This window comes from Schistocerca serialis, chromosome 2 (assembly GCF_023864345.2).
Source record: "Schistocerca serialis cubense isolate TAMUIC-IGC-003099 chromosome 2, iqSchSeri2.2, whole genome shotgun sequence".
NCBI lineage: Eukaryota > Metazoa > Arthropoda > Insecta > Orthoptera > Acrididae > Schistocerca > Schistocerca serialis.
Genome location: NC_064639.1, coordinates 595,578,897 through 595,597,997, shown reverse-complemented (window position 1 = coordinate 595,597,997; position 19,101 = coordinate 595,578,897). Strand labels below are relative to the sequence as shown.

The 19,101-nt window shown below is 37.6% G+C and overlaps 1 long non-coding RNA gene across 1 annotated transcript in view; it reads right to left on the bottom strand.

Moving 5' to 3' along the window:
* Window positions 1-6,208: 6,208 nt before the first annotated feature.
* Window positions 6,209-19,101, bottom strand: part of LOC126455637 (uncharacterized) — a 103,677-nt gene continuing 90,784 nt past the window's right edge. The window contains exon 3 of the long non-coding RNA XR_007585344.1: window positions 6,209-6,362. This is a non-coding gene — a long non-coding RNA (uncharacterized LOC126455637). The remainder of the gene's footprint in view (window positions 6,363-19,101) is intronic.

Genomic DNA, 19,101 nt, shown 5'->3' with positions numbered 1-19,101 from the left:
TTTGTTTCCTAGAATGAAAAGAGATATGTAGGAAAGAGTTTTGGTGGTGTTGCAAGGATGAAAAAAAAAGATGGCGGTGCAATGAAAGACTACAGAAGATCAACTTAAACAATGTTTTGAAAATGGAGTAAGATTTACACAAGTTTATTAGTGCAAGTGGAGAGTGCTATAAATTGGATTAAAGATTTGTATTTAAAATGTGAATAATAAGTGAAAAAAGTTTTGTTTCTTTTGGCTACCCTCTATTTAATGGTAGCATGCCCTTTGATCCACATAAATTTTGTCATATTTAAGAGATAGTTTCCATTGATAGTGGATTAGATTTTTTGAGTATTGCAGGTGTCTCCATATCTTGAGCTAAACATCTTCCATCTGTTAAAATGAAAATGTTTCTAGCTGGAAAGTTCTGTGAATACTTTAAAGCTGCAAATATAGCTGTAGCTTCAGATGAGAAACTAAAAGTTTCATTTTGAAGCAAAATCAATGTTTTTGTAACCTGTGCTTGGGCATAGAAAAGTGCAGACCACATCGGGATTGTCTGTGGTTCTGGAGTCATCAGTTTAAGTATGGAAATATTATGGAAAATTATCAGCAATGTCAGTTTTTAATACTCATTCTGCTCTGTCATTTGCTTTCATTTGAAAGTAAAATATATCAGCTTCTGATATTATTTCATTATAATGGTAGTTTGAATTAGGATATGTTGGTGTTCTTTGGAGTTTAGAAAGAATGCCTTTTAATTTATGAAGCTTGTATAAAATTTTAATTTTAGAGCTATTTTAATCAACTCTCGATTTATTTCTTCTTGAAACAATCTGTCAAGTTTCTGTATCAGTGGGTGGTCAATTGCAGAAAGTCTTTTTAGTAGGAATATATACACATCATTAATTTCTGTCACAAGGCTTTGGGCATTTCTGCAGCTTCTGTTACAGTGCATTTGTTTGCATGGAATGCGTAACTCCTAAGTGTGACATGTTGCAGCCAAACTAGAGTATTTCTAGTTTCGAAATTAATTTTCTGTTACCTCTACAGAGCAACATGCTTCCATAATCGATTTTAGATATTATTAGACCCCTGTACATTACAAGCAGAATATTATGATTAGCTCTCCATTACACTCCTGCAGGTGAGCACATCACATTGAGACAAGGCTGGATCTACAGTAAACAACACATAATATTATCCTTATGATTCAGTTCCATGCCATGACGAGTTACTCCAGAATATGATACCATGAGACATTAATGAATGAAAATACTAAAAGTAGGTCTATTTTTGACAGTTTCATCTCCAAAATGTTATGTTTTCCATTATGCACAAGTTGTAGAACTTAGATGTTTCAGAAGATCTGTAACATGTGACTTCTAACTCAGATTCTGCATCAAAACAATAAAGAATTTACAATATTCTGTTTCATGTATTAATACACTACTGCTTATGGTTTATTTAGTCCTTCTGCAGTACCAAATTGTATGTATTGTGTTTCATCTAAATTTAGCAACTCCTTTGAAATCCTAATGAAGGCTATATATCTTAGTTTGAGAGAGGTGTGTTATGGTTCTTTCATACATATTTTTTTACCCAGTACCTTCGAGAAGGAGGTAAGTAGTGAGACTGTTCAGTGATTATTAATGTCTGTCTCAGTACGTTTTTTGTAAAGAGGTCTGACAACAACATATTTTGGCCTGGCTGGGAATATCCTTTTTGCAGAACTGTGTTGCATATGTGGCTGAATACATTGCATATATGTATGGAAACGAAATTTAGTACTTTAATTGAAATATTGCCAAGTACATGAGAGTTTTTTGTTTTTGAGGGAGTTAATTACATTTCCAGTTTACTAGGCAGAGTATTCAGTAATTGTAATTTGACTGTATGTATGAGACATTGCTTCTTTGAAATATTGTATTGCTTTATTTCTTGATAGTTGTCCCAGACAACTGTATTGTACAATGCTGAAACTAAAACTAAAACTAAACTCTGCCCGAACAGGCCACAGAAGGCCCAATGGTATCGACCAACCGCCAATTCCTCAGCCCACTGGCGTCACTGGATGCTGATATGGAGGGAATATGGTCAGCACACAGCTCTCTCAGCTGTTGTAAGTTTTTGTAACTGGAGCAGCTACTTCTCAGTCAAGTGACTCCTCAATTGACGTCACGAGGGCTGAGTGCACCCTGCTTGCCAACAGCACTCAGCAGACCTGGACTGTTACCTGTCTAAATCAAGTGCTAGCCTAGCCTGAATGCACTTAACTTCAGTGATCAGACGGGCACTGGTGTTATCATTGTGGCAAGGCCATTGCATTGAACAATGCTCGGGGAGGGAAGTTCCAAATCATCCAACGTGTTTAAACAAAAGCAGTTTTATCAGGATGGAGCTAAGCTGCATCTACGTCAGTAAAAGTGAAAAATACTCTTTTGGATTTATGCATGCCAGTCTTTTGAACTATTTCAAGAAAATGACTATTAAATATGTCAGCAGCCTGACTGCTCTCATTTATTACTTGGATTCTTTTTTTTTAATAGTGATTTCCTCACATTCTTTAACTGATTGCCGGGTTTCCCTTTTCACTATTGCTCATATAGATTTAATTTTACTATCTTAATTATTGATTTCAGGCATTACGCAGATGTTTTATTATTTAATCGCTTTCCTTAAGACAGCACACTATCCAACATACTGTTTCCACATGATTTCCAAATGTCTCATTACCTCACAAAGAGTCAGTTTTTCAAAAATCGATTTCATAGTTATTTTGTTGTCTAACCTCACATAAATTATATTAAAAAAGTAAGTGAATTATGGTAACTATAATCTTCTCACTAACTATGAATTACCTAATTGCATTTCTGTATCGACAAAATTTTCTAGAACAAGCAGTAAATATGGCTCTGAGCACTATGGGACTCAACTGCTGAGGTCATTAGTCCCCTAGAACTTAGAACTAGTTAAACCTAACTAACCTAAGGACATCACACACATCCATGCCCGAGGCAGGATTCGAACCTGCGACCGTAGCGGTCTTGCGGTTCCAGACTGCAGCGCCAGAACCGCGCGGCCACTTCGGCCGGCAAGCAGTAAATATTCCACACTATGTGGCACTACATAAAACTGGCGCTAATAGCATAGGTACATAGGGAACACACATGACACAGAGATGTAAGTCCACAGTATTGGTGATAAGTTGAGAAAACCGTTCAGAAACACATGTGCTACAAAACGCCACTGTTTCCTGTGCATGTACCCCGACATCAATAAGGGATATGATCACCATGCACAAGTATACAGACCGCACAAGGGGTTGGCATACTCTGGATCAGGTGGTCGAGCAGCTGGTGGGGTATAGCCTCCCATTCTTGCACCAGTGCCTGTCGGAGCCCCTGAAGTGTCGTAGGGGTTTGAAGACGTGTAGCCCGACGACCGAGAGCATCCCAGATGTGCTCGATGGGGTTTAGGTCTGGAGAACAGGCAGGCCACTCGATTCGCCTGATATCTTCTGTTTCAAGATACTCCTCCACGATGGCAGCTCTGTGAGGCCACGCATTATCATCCATCAGGAAGAAAGTGGGACCCACTGCACCCCAGAAAAGGCAGACATACTGATGCAAGATAACGTCCCGATACACCTGACCTGTTACAGTTCCTCTGTCAAAGACATGCAGGAATGTACATGCACGAATCATAATCCCACCCCACACCATCAAACAACGACCTCCATGCAGGTCCCTTTCAAGGACGTTAAGGGGTTGGTACCTGGTAGCTGGTTCATACCAGATGAAAACCTGGCGAGAATCACTGTTCAGATTATATCTGAACTCGCCTGTGAACATAACCTCGGACCACTGTTCCAATGACCATGTACTGTGTTCATGACACCAGGATTTACGGTCTCTCTTGTGACCAGGAGTCAGTGGAATGCACCTTGCAGGTCTCCGGGCGAATAAACCATGTCTGTTCAGTCGTCTGCAGACTGTGTGTCTGGAGACAACTGTTCCAGATGCTGCATTAAGGTCCAGAGTAAGGATACCTGCAGTGCTCCGCGGCCATCTGTGGGACTGACGGCGAGATATCGGTCTTCTTGTGGTGTTGTATACTGTGGACGTCCCGTACTGTAGCTCCTGGACACGTTTCCTGCGTGCTGGAATCGTTGCCATAATCTTGAGATCACATTTTGTGGCGCACGGAGGGCCCATGCTATGTTTGACCACCCTCCAGTCACCCTAGTATTCTACCCCTCATAACATTATCAATATGAGCTCTTTGAGCCATTTTCAACACACAGACACCATTAGCACGTCTGCCCATTTACTCGCTGCACCATACTCTGACATGCACCAACACACCGCTGCATATGTGGACTGCTGCCAGTGACACTGTGCGACGACCGCAGATCAAATGCACCACATGGTCATACCCCAAAGTGATTTAAGCCGGCAAACCGCCCACCAGAGCGTTGTTTCGCCATGTATCAGCATTATCCTTAATTTATGAGCATCAGTGTAGAATTAAAATCAGTATATATGTTTTAGTACAGATGAAAGCAGTAAGGAAGAAATCTAGAAATAATAAAAACGATTATTATTGAAGGGATCTCAGAGCCAGTTGTACAATCTCACATTAAATCCAGGTTTAGCTAACCGAGGAATAGGCTATCCACTGGTTAACTTGGAGTGTGTGTTGTATGTCGCCATTTTATTCCTCGGTTAGTAATTCCTGAGTTAAGTTGGCAACAACTGAAGAGCACTCTGGGTATTGTCGCGTACATCATTTCACTTTTATGTAGTCGTCGTCTGCAGAAATAGCGTGAGAAACATGATCGATAAACGTTCCAGATCGCAAAACTTTTCACTTGAGAACACCTTGGAGCTAGTAGATACTGTGAATGAGGTCAAAGTGTAGTAGAAAAAACTAAAACTGTTGCAGTCTCGTTCAGTGAAAATATTAGTGCAAAACATTTAACTAAATTGGTATGGTACATATATGTGTAACTTCCTATCTTGAATTCAGTTATATGATCAGGTGTTTGCTATTTGACCAGAAAGAGATCTTTCTAGATTTCCGAATAAAGTATATGGAAACTAATGCAACAGTTTCCATTCACAAACAACCTCACATAGATCGACAGAGGAGCTACAACGGATGTACGATTATTATTATTATCATTATTTTAAAGAAAGAAAGACATAAATATTAAGCACAGAAAAGGTGGCAGCGGCTGTAGATTGTTGGCACTCCATATGTGGAATGTAAGTTCCAAATTGTGTACGATGAAATACACGATTTGATAAAGTTGTCAACAGAAAGATGCAACATTTGTACAAGATAATATTCCATCAAATATAGCTGTAGGGTAGATGGTGAATTGATCTATAAGCAGGCACATAAATAGAAGCAACTGTGAAATGCAGTCAGCTTTACAGTCTCTCTAACAAACTGTGACATCATGGAGACTGATTTGATTGAAAATTCTGAAAGGTGTTTCGGTTGTATTTACATCTTGGAACGATTCATTCATTACAGCTGCTATGGGTGTTACAAAGAAAATACTCTTGCTAAATTATTGAATACTATTTGTGCATTCACTTTTGCTGTTGTTGGACATATACGAATAATGTTCCTGTAATGAGATGATTATTAATTATATTGAGGATGTATATGAAGAATAAGATGCCAACATTTACAATAATCATCCTTTATCGTTTTTATAATCTCAGGGTGAAAATGAACCTATGGCACATACCAAACTGGAGGCTGCTGTTGTTTTATCTCACCAGAAATGGTTGAGAAACTGTTTTATACATAATTTTGGTTCTGCAGTCATCTCTAGCACCTGTATGTAGTCTAGGAAGGGAAAGGGGAAGTAACCAGAGGCCTGGCACCTTCACTGTGTTCTTTCTTCTTTTCTTGTAATCTCAGCTTATAACTGTCAGTTTTGTTTTCAGAATAAAAATAGCTTTTCTCAAATGTGAAAGAATTAGCAGAGATGCAGATGGTGCTGCTTCAAAAGTACCTTGACAAGAACTAGAGAAGGGAGAAGGAACTGTATTGGTTAAAAAAGGAACATAAAGCTCAAAATTAGGATGAGAAACTAAAAATTAATACAAATAATTTCAGAATAAAAATATATTAATCCATATATATTTGTTTATTTTCTTTCTTGTAATTACATCAGAGAACTGAAATAATTGAAAAATTGTCTCTTGTGCCTGTTGTCCAGTGTCATAGAAATCCTTTTAATAATCATGCTTGCTGTCCCTTTGTCAATACCAATAAAGTCTCCAATGGACAGAAAGAAATCACCATAGGCAAAATGTCTGAGCGTCTGTAGTAACTGGTTCATTGGTAGAACAGAGTCATTTCTGAAAGAAAGAAAAGAATGACATGAGACAATTCAAGGGTAATTTAAAAACATAATATGCAGCGACCCCTTCCACTGTTATGATTGTGTACACCAATAAGTAAAGATTCCTATTAAATGAATGAAAAGTACCTATGTTCTTGTGACACAGATGTAATTAGTTTATCATAGATATGTATGTTGTTATGTGGATAATACTAATAACTGAGAAATACAACAGCTGACTTTTATAGCTTTCTTTAAAAAAACTACTTTCCTATTAATTATAGTGTGTTAAACTTGGCTTGAGCAAATACAAATAATTTACAAGTTTATGGGAATAATACTAGGTGGTGGTCTATTTTGTTACTCTGAAGCAATTGCTAAAAGATGGAAAGTTATTGTCTCGATGGGATATAAGAGTGAACAATATTTTCTGCTATAGATTTGGCTGAGTGAACTATGGGCATTAGTGAGCTATCAAATTTTTGTTACATTAAACAATCATAATCAGCCATCAATTTCAGAAAAAATGGTACCTCACACAATAACAATATAAAATGTTTCAGTTTAAGTTATCTTCAGCTGGTTACAGTTTGACAGAAAGGAGAACACTGACAAAACAGTAACTTTATACTCAAGGAAATTTAAAACATAGCATTCCAGGCACTCCTTCCACATGCTACAACTATGGACATAACTGGATTCCTGTTCTGTTCTTATAGCGTACAAATTCAGCTGTTATTTTATGATAAATATGGATAGGCTTATGTGGACAATACTGAAAACAGAGAAACAACAACTACATTCTATAGCTGGGGAAGCACCAAATTTAAAAAAGTCTTACTTTCCTCTTAATCTTATTGTGATAAACGTAGCCTGAGTAAGAACAAATAGTTCACTGTCTTCAGTAAATAATGGCACTTTGGAGACAATCTCCTTGCTCTGAAGCATTAATGGGCCTGTAATCCTCACATTTTCAGTAACAGGTGGAAAGTTGTTTTGACACTGCTTTGGATGTTACAAAAAAGGACAGTCCCAATAGAAAATAGAGTGGAACAATATTTTCTGCTATTGGTGGGATTGGGACACTACTGTTTTGTTAAAGCGTTTTGAAACACGAAAAATCGATGTTTGACAAAAACAGAAAAAGATGGTAATGCAATTTGTACACGTAGCTGGTGTGGTTTTTCGATTTCTTTAAATATGTTATGTAAGTGACTGCTAAATATAAAGAAATAGTTCTTTTTGCTACTGTAGCAATTGTAACACATGCTGCCGAATGGAGAAGACTATTTTTCTATGAATCATCATTTTAATGTGCCTGATTTACATAAATAACATGACGGAATTCACGAGACACTGAAATTGAATGCATGTTACCACAAATAAATAGTATTATTTAAGAAAACAGAGAAATAGGCTCATCTGTCCGTCATCTGCTCCAGTATCGCACGTACAAGACAAAGTACGGCTTTCTTTGATTAGCAGAATCTAGATATAAATTCGGAGTCGGCGTCGTCACTCATCTTCCATCTTGGAACGTTATTCCCCAGTTAAGCTCGGTAACAGGCCAGAAAGTACTGGTTACGTTATCTCGAGTTTATTCTCCGATTAGGCTTTATTCCGGGTTCGATCAACGCGTTTCTCGCTCTATTCCGAGAATAGAGCTTAACTGGCTGCTATCATAGATTGTACAACTGGTCCTCAGACAGAATAAAAAGCATATTTTTTAAAAATAAACATAAGGCATTTAAGTATATGATTAGGGGCTTAAAAAGCTCTGCAAAGAGTTACAAAACATAATAAATGACAGGAAATTCTTCAACATCGACTTAATATGACACAGGTCATACATTAGTAGCGCTTTCAGAGAACGAAGTGTTGCTCCTCAGCATATTTCTTCAGAAAATTACAAACAGAAAGCGGAAATTATGAGAACAAAATGGAACTAGTATCAATGAAAATACTTTAGCAAACGATAATTAAATTAGATAGGCTGAGACAACATTAAACCACCTTTGAATTGTATGCAATGATATACTACTAAATTGCCAAGTCAAATTCGATATAAGAACAAAAAACACAGACTCATTAAGCAGGACATTGGAAATATAGATAATCAGAATTTATTTAATAGGGGGAATTTTTTACAACACTTTAATGATGGTGTTATTGCATTCTTAGATAACGAAGGTATACAGGGAAATCTTTTGACAGTGGTAAGTATGAAAACAACAAAATATGTTATGAGTACAAAAAGAGGGAAAGGAAAGAAAATAACAAATAGAGTGAGACAGTATTTCGTGACAATGTGATAATTTTGAACAAGCAGTAACAAAAATTTGAGGTGATACGCCAATTTAGGCAAAATTTTTGTAAATATGGCATTTTGTGAAAATATACAATAAAAATTTAGTAAGAGAAGCTATTGGAGATAGCAAACCTGAAATTTGTCCTACATATACACCGCCTCTCGTCACTTGAAATAGTAGACAGCACAACAGATAGAAAACTGTGCAATCCCCCAAACAAACACTTCTGTAAATGTGCATAATTTCAAGTGATGAATCACAAACACAGTTAATTAATGATATTCTAAAAGTAATGTGCATTGAAGTATGTACAGTGATTTGAGGCACAAAGCAAGGAAAAACGCCTGCTGATGGAGATTTCTCAGTAGAAGTAGTTACAGTAGAAGGAAATGTGCTGTTAAAGCAACCAGTAATTATTTTCTGTGACCTATTCAAAGTATTCCACTGTGTAAATTACAATATTTTGTAACGAAAACTAAGTTTTTATGAAAGTAATGATATAAATAACAGATGGTTCAAGTCATGCTTACATAAAAAAATCAGGAAGTCTTGATTCATAATTCATTAATTATAGACAGGGGATATTTTTTATGATTAGGAGGAATTCATTAATGTAGCTCCATAAGGCTCAATATAAAGTCCCCTCTTTTTTCTCATATATTCATTGATCTTAATTTTATACAAATCTAGCAGAGTTAGTTCTTCCTTCAGATGATACAAGTTCTTATCAGTTTTAGTCGGCAAGCAGCAGCAGACAAATATATTTATAAGGATTATTGACAGGTTTTCTACAAATGATCTGCCACTTAATTTTACGAAATAGTATAACATCCTTTTCTGTACTTCAAAGGGCATAGCACAGCAATAATTTTTTAAAATAGAATTTATTAAACACAGCAGAACCACCAAAATTTCAGGACATGTATATTTTCGTTCTACAAAGACTGATGATGGGCTCCCCAAGCTAGTGTATCCTGTGCTTGTCTGTTTATCTCTTTATCTATTTTGAAGCCCACATCCAGATGAATCTACTTGCTGTAGTCAGTCCTTGGTCTCCCTCTACAATTTTTAATCCATACTATGAGAGATTGCAGGGCATTCTCACTTTTGATGGGGTGTCATACTGTTTAATATCGATAGGGAAGGTGATCTTTATTACTTGGTTCCAACATTTGATACAAGCTGACTTCGTTCATATGATGAAATGGTTGGCATAGTTAATGCTCTTCGTTATGTGCTCTAGAGAAGGAATAGCGGTAGGCTTTACCTGTGCTCGAAGGAAGAGGGTGCCGAGTTATGACAGCAGTAAAAGCGTACGGGAGTTGAGACCCAAGGAGAGCTTTTTCCTGCAGAATCTGAGTGAAAACGTTTGCAGACAGCCAAGTCCCCTGGTCTCATTGTACAGACACAGGAGGTGGCGCCGGTCAGTCGGCGGCCACGTCCATGTAGGCTGACTAGGGCTGGGGAGTCACTGCAGCTTTGACCGGCGCATTGTATGAACTGATGGGCAGCAATAAAGCTGAGTACGGCCCCTTGTTAGGTAGAAAGCGGGTGAGATGGCTGAGAGTTTATGCGAATTCCTTGGGACAGGGCAGTGGCGCCCAGGCATCCAGACTCTGCTGCAAAACATATTTGTGAAGACAGGATGCATTCAGCGAGTTTATGGCCGTTATTGAGAAAGTTCAAAACGGACGCAGTAGGGGAGATAGCGATCTTTTTTCAGAGGGCTGTGCTTCCATCCAGGTTATGCTTTTAGCAGAGACACGGCGTAAACGTGTGGGAATGGGGGCGCGAAGCTGATTTTGTTTCCTTTTCTCCCAATTAATTTTTAAAGTCGCTGGTTGGTCAAATCTGTGTATGCAGAGCAGGGGGGCTGTCTCCCAACTTCGAATGCTGAACTCTAGCTCGTGATTGGCTCGTGCAAAGTGGGTGTGGTCTATGCATGCAGATGTGCTTTGCTAACAAGCTGCAGAGAAAAGCTGTAGACAGTAGAGAAGATCTCTCTTGTACTGACGCTTCGCTAGCAAAGAATGGCAGGTCTTTGTCTAGACGATAAGACTTGTGTCCGCCGGCCGCGGTGGTCGTGCGGTTCTAGGCGCTCCAGTCCGGAGCCGCGCTGCTACTACGGTCGCAGGTTCGAATCCTGCCTCGGGCATGGATGTGTGTGATGTCCTTAGGTTAGTTAGGTTTAATTAGTTCTAAGTTCTAGAGGACTGATGACCACAGCAGTTGAGTCCCATAGTGCTCAGAACCATTTTTGAGACTTGTGTCCTTTGCTAGTGTACCACTTAGAGCCTGTGCCAGTCACCATCTGAACCGTCAGAGGTACTGCTCCTTGTATCACACACATGACAAGTTGTGGGTGGGTGTACGTATTTGTTTTGAGTCGACCGTCTAAATGTTTGACATATTCCGTCACACATGGTCATGTCACGGAGTCAAATTGATTTGGCAGACCAGCAAACGGGTTCACTTGCGCACTGGAATCCACCGGGGTCTCAGAGGCTCATAAGGAAGTGTATGTGTTCCAAATCAGCCGAATGCAAGACCACGTACTTGCAAATTCCCGGGCGCGCTATGTTAATAATAGACTTCTGCTGTCCGCGACTGCACCCAGCAAACGAGTCGTGCTATAGTGCTTCGAGAATTTCCGCGTAAATTCTAGAACCACTCGTCCTTCTACCGCCTTGAACACACGATATTTTAAATATAAGTGGGAGAGTGGAAACGTATCTACTGCGCCAACCTGTTTCTGTGTGCAGGTTGGAAGTTTGTTATGAGAAGACTGTAAGCGTGGTGGTCGAACGAAGCCGACAAGTGTTTGACACTAGCGCCACAGAAGTCGTGATCAAAGAACAAGGAGTAATTATGTAGTATTCTTTGCTGTTTTAGTGACTGCGATTATTGTTAAAGAAAAATGAATAATTGAATAGAGACTTTTAAGTACTTCACCAAGACGGGTTCATAAATTACGAGTGGTTCTTAAACTAACTCGTTTACAAATGTTAAGTAAATGTGTTTATAAAGCTCGAAAAGCAAGTGAAATACAAGAAGACGGAGATAGTTCCATGTGGAATGCGAGAGTGTTATTCTGCATAGTCCAATACGTTGTTAATTGGTGAAAACATGAAGTTTGTATATTTACTCCACACGTTCTATCGTCAAAAAGACGGTAGAACGTGGCGAACAGTGAAAGGACACGAAAAAATGGGAATTTTGAGAGGAAATCGAATCAGAAGATATGATGTGTTGCCATAGCAACCAGATATCACAACACAAGAGGACTGTTTTGCGTAATTGTATTAAGTCCAAAAATCAAATTAAAAAATTTGTGAACGCAACACAGTGAAAGAGGTACGAAAGTAATAACGTTAAAAGAATGAAAGAACACCTCTACCTATTAGACTAAGAAGAGATACAACGAGAATAATTCAAGTAAGAAGATCTGGTGTGGGAAGTGTATAGTTCTCACATGCATCGCAGGGACGCAGATGCGGAGACAACATCCGACACCATCGGCACCAGTTGCTGTTAACCGGTGCTGATTCTACATCAACTCACCGATGCGGACGTGGAAACCAGCAACCGACGCCTCCGGCGCGAGTTACTGTTCACCAGTGCTGATTCCACACCTGCTCACTGATGCAGCCTAAAACTACGCTGGGTGAGCGAAAAACAATAATTGTTCGAGTACAAAGTTAAAGAAACCGTTTACTAGACTGTATTAGTGTAGTTATTATGCTCAGTTTTTTAAAAATACTTACTAGATCTAAAGTTGATAAAGCCATGGAAAACGTACAGCCAGCTGAACAGACTTCCAAACCAGCAGTGGCTATGACAACTAGTACAGAGGAACCGGACTGGTCTGAGTTAGCGAATCTCATCTTCTTTAAGAAAGGAACTAAGTCTTAAATTATACACAATAAATACTCAATTAAATGATAAAATAGATGACCAGGGTGCTTCTTTGAGAAATGAAATAAGGGCGACTTTAAGTGAAAAACTCGGAGCACAGAGTGCTAATTTAAGTAGAGAATTAGATACAGTGAATACTCAATTAAATAACAAATTGGATGTTCAGAATAAAACTTTAGGATTGTTAAGTGCTAAGGTAGATTCACAAAGTAAAGACTTTGGTAATTTATGTGAAGGTATGGGAAATTTGAAGACTGAATTTGACATTTCAAATACTAAAGTAGAAAGTCTTAAAATAGATTTGAGAGGTGAACTAACTAATTCTTTAAGCAGTCATGTAAATCAACTGCTCACTGACTTTAATCAGAGACAGAATGATCATTTCCAGAATCTGAAAAAAAGTTAAAATTTGATATTGAAGATAAATGTAATAATGTAGAATCAAAACCTATTGAAAACTTTGAATCTTTAAACGATCTGTACAATAATGAATACAAGAATGTAAGACAAGGTTTAAGTACATTGAAAGAGAGTGTAGGTCACCCTAAGGAATTAATGTCGATTATTCAATCGCAAATTACAGGTGCCGGTACACAAGCTCTCAGTTCATGAGTAGATAACGTAGAACAAAATTTCAAAAATAATATATCTGACTTTGATATTATAAATGTATGTATTTTGGAGGAACCATTTGAAGAAATGTTGGGTCGAAGAGTTGCCACGAGAGTAACCTCTGGATATGCTTCGCCTAATGCTTCTTCCAAACTTAATAATACCAGCAAGGTTATAGACAGTTTGTGGAAAGAATTGAAACTTGTCCAGGACAGAGTAGAAAATATAATAACTTCACATAATGTTGTGTTACCCAGTGAAGTGGTGAATGTTTTGCAGTGGGGAGATTTTCGAACAAAATTTAACGAGAAGTACTGGTCTGCACTTGCTCAAGTGAAGTTAACATCAGATCCTTGGGATTCAGGCGGAGTCATCTGTCCCCCATGGACGTTAACTCTCTTTGTTACCGGGCAGAGTGACGAATGTCAGATCCTGAGTTGTTTTTGGTGTTTCTTCTGTAATAAAATTTTCCTGCACTGAATTCCCTTCAAATCTTAAGCTATTCTGTAATCTATTCCTAAAATCTTAAACTATCCTATAATGTTAGTACTTAGAAAACTGGGTAAGACTATAAGATAAAGCCTGGTTTAAGAGTATCACAGATAAACAGTGATCTCTAGATGAAAAAAACTGGATAAGAATATTATGTCTGTGTTAAATATAATATAATGTGACGAACTGAACAACTGTTACACTGTAGTGTATAATTTTCTATTTTGTATAGAATGTTTTGTGAGATGTGATGTAGATAGGAGAGTTTGTATCGATGTTGAAAGGGGTGGGTAGTGTAGATAAAAGAATGATTTACACCAACAGATAAATCATGACTAACACAAAACACACATCACAACTTTCAAACGACTCTCGCAAACAAGTGAGCCTGATTCTTCACCATTTGCTGTTTTCATAGGGTTGGTAACATTTTCTTCAGGAACCTCGAAGGTGTAGGTGGGAATGTCCATTCTGTAGGAGACCATTAAACACCATAACTCCTCTGGCTTCTCACTCAAGTACCGGCGAGGTAGGGGTCCTGGGGAAGGGGGGTTTCCTGTCTTTGGGGCTGTCTTCTATCTCTTCTTCGATCTTAGCAACCACATCTATTTTTTGTCCTTTCTTACTTCTCGTTTCAGGACCTATATATTTCTCCCTCTTTCCATATTCATCTACTTCTATAGCAGAAGTCCTTCCTGGTTTCTATGGTTTCTAATAACCTACAACTTATCTTCAGATAAGAAGGCCGAAGAATCAGGCTGCACAAACACACATCAGCGTACACACAAAGATACACACGTACACAAACAATGAAACTACTGACTAGAAACCTGTGAAAAGATAAGATCCATCAAGTGTTGTAGGGGGAAGGTATATGTTCATCTGTAAATATGCACACATTGTTGTTTATTGTGACGGTTCTACATCGCACGCATTTATAGGAAAACATATTTATACAAAACAAATTGAAGAATTTCCGTAGAGTATATAAGAAGGAGGCGTGTGTAAAGAAAGAGAACATAAGACAGAGAGGAATCGATTGTGATAATTATTAAGGAATGTCAGCTTAACAAATATTCTGATGATTTGTAGGATAGTATGACTCTTAGAACCAAAGTAAAAATATTGTATGTTGAATAGTGTATAGAGACATAGTATATACTAAGTAAGTATAAGTATAAGGACTCCAGGGACTAAATGAAGTATCAAGAAGTGAGAGTGAATTATAAAAAGATTTTTATTTTTACCAGGAAATATTTAATTATAGTATACATAAAGATGTATACTATGGCAATGAACCATGAGGCCTACTCATAAAGGATAAGGGGACATATCTGGCATTTGCCAAGGACATAGGGCAGGTGTACCTGCAGAGAGATAGGAAGACCCGTGGCCTGATGAATAGAGATGTTTTATGATGGGGCATACCTACCAGAATGGAAGGAGGAGGAGCACTCATACGGTCAACCCACATGTAAGGTATAGGTACCAATCCTAGGGGGAAAGTACAGTATTGTGACAGAAGTCCAACATTTTATAGGAATTATTCTGGTAAGTTTGAATTCTATATGCCACTAGCATTATTATGTGCTATGAGTGTTGGAAAGAACACTTTCATTTGCCCAGAGTTCCTCCAGACTGCAAACTACTGTGAATAATGAAACTAGTATGTGCTAAAAAAAAATAGTACAAAGAATTATAACAAAGGATGAAATAATGAAGAGTCTATGACACCTGGAGTTTACAATTAGAAATCAGAAATGTTGTCCGTACAATTCCTAGATGCAAAAGAACTGACTCCAACATTAGGTGAAATGCTCAAATTGTTATTATCAAAGTAGAATGAAAAAAGAAGAGCTAAGTATTAAAAAAGGCTGTTCTCGATTATTAAAAGAAATAGAATGTATACTGGTTAAAATGAAAATTAGTGTTATGTGGAATATTAACGTACACGATGATTATGTATAAAATATCGCGTGTTCGAGCTGAGGTGAGGGATATGTAGCACTTTGAGAATTTCCGCGTAAGTTTTACAATCACTCGTCCTGCTACCATCTCGAACACACGATATTTGAAATATAAGTGGGAGAGTGGAAACGTATCTATTGCGCCACCTGTTTCTGTGTGCAGGGTGGAAGTTTGTTATGGGAACACTGTAAGTGTGGTGGTCGAACGACGCTGACGAGTATTTGCCACTAGCGCCACAGAAGCCGTAATCAAAGAACAAGGAGTAATATAGTATTCTTTGCTGTTTTAGTGACTGTGATTATTGTTAAAGAAAAATAAACAATTGAATAGAGACTTTTAAGTATTTCACGTATTGGACTCCTTAAAGGCAAGACGGGTTCATAAATTATGTGGTTGTGAAACCAATTTTATTGCAAATGTATTTTATCGAGTCTAACGTGAGACGAATTGGTTGACATGTAAACATTCGAATATTAGTGTGAGAAATAGTGAATATGTTATTGATGGATGTTGAAATAGACCAAGACTGAACTAAAAGTATTCTTTGAGCACTAAATTATTTCAAAAGTAGAGAGAGAGAGTCTTATAAATTCCTGTAACCAGCACTATTCTTCAGAGAAGAAGATTTTGGAGATCGACGAAGCCGGCAATCCAAAGAAGAAGATCGGCTGTGCAGATCAATTAAGTCAACTGATGTGAGAGAGGTGTGTATTTTGCGATCCAACTTCACATCACTTCGGGTCATTTAAAGCGTTAGAGTGCTGGGTGGCCTCACCTGCAGAAGGGTAAAGTATTTGCTGCTACGGCGAGGGCTCCAATATATGCTTCTCAGCACCGTGTTCTTTGGAACCTTATTTTTCTTTGTCCAGTAGTTGAATATACATGCTTGATAGTAGCGTAGTTTTTGGGCCATACCACAGATTCACATTTATGAAGTCAGATAATGTGTAGTTCTGGTTAGTGTGGGTGCATTGATCCCCCGCTGGTAACTTTGTTACCCATACACCACATATTATTGAAAGGGATTGTCAGATAAAATGTTTGCGTAGCATTTCTTTAGCCATCATTTGTCAGTTAATATTAAGCAAAAATAAATCGGTTGTTATTTAGACCACAACTCCTCCCAGTCTTCTGATTTACATTACCTTTGCCATTTTATTAAAGTAATGGATTTGTCAAAAATTAAGGTTCAATCATGATGAGATTGAATATACTCATTAATATTTTTTGATTTTTTTATTAATATGCGAGAATATTATATTTATTCAAGGTAGTTATTTTCAGTGGCACCCTGTCAGTCAGATCCTTTTCTTTTACACACCAAGCAACAGCTTGTGATCGTTCACAAAAACAACTTCCATCTTACAACTGTCAACGTCTGCCAAAATCTTCCAGCTGACTGAACCTGGAAGCTTGCAATGTCACTTTATAATCAATTTGATCAGTTCTTGATGCCTCAGAATGTGTCTCATCAAGCCAGCCCTTCTTTTAGCCAAGTTCTGCTATTTTTTTTCCCCCACAATTCAGAACTTCTTCAAAGGTTACCTCATCTACCAATCTAATTTTCGGCGTTTTTCTGTAGCACCACATTCCAAAAATGTATACTCTCTCCTCTGTACTATTTTTTATCTATGTGTACATCCATAGAAAGATACAACACAGATTAATGTGTCCAGGAACGAATTTCTTGCTCTTAAATTTATGTTAGATGCTAAGAACTTTTCCTTTTTCAAAGACACGTTTATGGCTATTAAAATTCATATCTAGTCATTCTTGCTTTGTCATTTTGCACTTCCTATTAACATCATGCTATAGACACATGTATTTCCGTTCGTCTGCTTCATTTGCTGCATTTTTATATTTTCTCCTTGGATCAGTTAAGTTCTATGGCTCATGTGTTACCAATGGATTTCTATTTCTACTGCACTATATTATTTTGCCTTATTCTTCCTCTGCTGGTTTCACAATTTCATCTCTCGAAGCTGTCTCTTCATTTTCTGTCATATTTCTTCCAATTCCTTCTCTCAGTAGAAGCTTAATGCTTCCTCTGAAACTCTCAACAACCATAGGTTGTTTTATTTCATCCAAATTCCACCTCCTTTAATTTTCCTACAGGTTATCCAGTTTCAACCTACACATCATCTGTATAAATAAAAATTAAATGCTGCATGTTGGTAAGTCCATCAACTGAGAATGGCTGGACTGATTTGGATTATTTTTTGTAATGTTTATAATAGTCTGAATAACGTTTTTAGGTAAAGAAAAATTGGAAAAGTTCCCCACAAAACTGGAACCTATAGGAAAATGTGGAAGTGCTTTTTTCTATAGAATTTTTATATAAACTCACGACCTCAAGATTTGAAAGATGAATGGACATAATTCTCTTCTTCTTTTGTTTATTATGGTCCTGGAATAGTTTACAGAAACTAATCAAGCCAGTTACAAAAGAACGTCAGGGAAATCCGACAAACTGCAAAAAATCATAATTTTTGTATGCACTCTCGATCATAACTGACGATAGGAACTGCACATTAAGTTGATTGTTTTTCTTTCTTTGGTTTTTTTGCATGGGAATAACTCAACTGAATGTTTTCAATTGGAAAGATCTTGAAAATCTGGAGAAAAATCTGGAAAAACGTACTCGAACCTAAATTAAAATAAAATTTAATTTGGTTTTACTTTTGTGTTGCCCAACAAATTATTTATTTTATTTCTATTCCGTGAACTATTTATTTTACTACTACATCACAGTCTAATAAATACAATTACGACACTCAGTGCTGCGAAAGTTGTTACGGTTTGACACCTGGAGGGCCTCTAGCGCTCCAAGCATTGAGAAAGCAGTCAGTCACATGTGTAGCAGTGGCAGATACAGAAAAGCCTCAAGGAGGGGGTGGTAAAGATATCTTGAGCTACCTTTACTTTTACTGTAATAAAAAATAATCAACTCACATGCAAAGTTTAAGGAAGTTTTATTTAAACTGTTTATACACATATACAAGACAATGCCATCTTATGATATAAAAAAGTTCCAGTTGCAGTTCTCGTCCTTAAATGATGAATTCTATGCGTCTATTCCTCCTGGCAATTGGTTAATAACCTCGTCAATAGGACAATTAATTTTCATGGTGAGTGTTCAACAGAGCTAAGCCATTAAGTCGATCCTCCTTCATTCTCGACCTCAGCCAAGTCTTTGTTCACTGCAATGTAGAAAAAATTCTTTCTACTGTAGCAACAGATCCAGATAGACAAGTAAATATTTTGTATAGCGTGTGCAAATTAGGATAGTCAGATCTACGAGAATCAGACAAGGCTTACATAACGGAATCACGATCATTAAGGGTGTTTATGCTCGTTTGCTTGTATTGAAGAATCTCTCCCATTAGTCTCTTTTTAATCACAAAGAGTGATTCTTTTCAAAGAACGGTAATTCAGAGAAGTACTGATTCAATTCTCTCT